A 1,379-nucleotide genomic window follows, 5' to 3' on the forward strand; every position below is an offset into this window, starting at 1 on the left:
TTAAAGAGATGATATTTCAAAGCAAGAGATGTGGTGCTCAAGTATGAAAATTTCATCCAATCATGATGCTAACATAAGACTTCACATGATATTCAAACAATATTCAGGATTACTAAGAGCAATATATCAACAAGATAATTAGTTATCATCATTGGATAGGTAAATCAATTTCACTGGTGCACTAATAGTAACTTAAGTTTTTAACATTTTCCTATGTTTACCTACTCCTAAATTATCATGCTAAACAACTAAAATTAACTTCAAAACATAAGCATGAAAATCATAAACATATAAATTTAAAAAATTCCCCCTAAACTTAAAATATGCGTGAAAATCATAAACATATAAATTTAAAAAATTCCCCCGAAACTTAAAATGAACATTGTCTACAATATTACAAAAAGTAAAGAAAAAAAATACTCCCTTAAAGTCGTAGCCATAATATACTGGTCCTCCTTATCTTCCTTGCCAAAGACATCATCAAAGTCCAAATCCTTGGGCAAAACCCACACCCGAATCATCAAGAATTTCCAACCAAATTTGTCAAGAACTTATACATACCAATCATTTGAGAAAATATGCTGAGAAGACGATGAAGGTGAATGGGTTTGTAAATAGGACGATTACAAAAACTTGAAAACTCAAAGTAACCAGTGTTGAAGTAATCAGGATACAAGAACTATTGAAAGAAGAGGAGGAAGGAGAGTTTGATGGCTATAGAATGGCAAACGAAAAGGGGAAAAATGGTTTTAAATGCGATTAGGACTAGGCCCCGAACTAGCACCACAGCTTTCAAGCTTTCTACTTCTCGAAGCATTACGCTTCTAGTTATAGCACCTCAACGCTCATTTTGAGGGTCGTGATGGTCAAGCATTCTATTTTTCTTTTAATTTTTGACTCTTAAGAGCTGCAAAATAAGACACAAAACAATTAAAATATAAAATAAACATTGAATGACAAGCAAACATTGCAAATAAAAATTAAAGCAAAATAAATATTAAAATAAGCTAAGTTTAGAAACTTAGGTTGCCTTCCAAGAAACATTTCTCTATAGTCACTAGCTTGACTATGATACCACTTTTTCACTTCTTCTTCACCACAATAATGCTTGAGGCTTTGTTTCATTAACTTGAATGCGCTTGTAAGCGTACTAAAATCTGAATATATCCATAAGACAAAACTTTTACCACTTTAAAAGTTTTCCACCAATATGGTTAAAGTTGCCATGGTAAAAGATGGATGTATGAACTTGAGAGTACTACTTGCTGTCCAACCTTAAAATCAGGATCACTAAAAGGTGGTGGATTATACTCATCATAACACTACTTAGTTTTGAGATTTGGTGGTGATGGCTCTCACTTAAGAGTTGGTGTTGGCTT

Source organism: Theobroma umbraticum, unplaced genomic scaffold, assembly GCF_002168275.2.
Source record: "Theobroma umbraticum cultivar Fairchild unplaced genomic scaffold, ASM216827v3 scaffold_2.0, whole genome shotgun sequence".
Classification (NCBI taxonomy): Eukaryota; Viridiplantae; Streptophyta; class Magnoliopsida; order Malvales; family Malvaceae; genus Theobroma; species Theobroma umbraticum.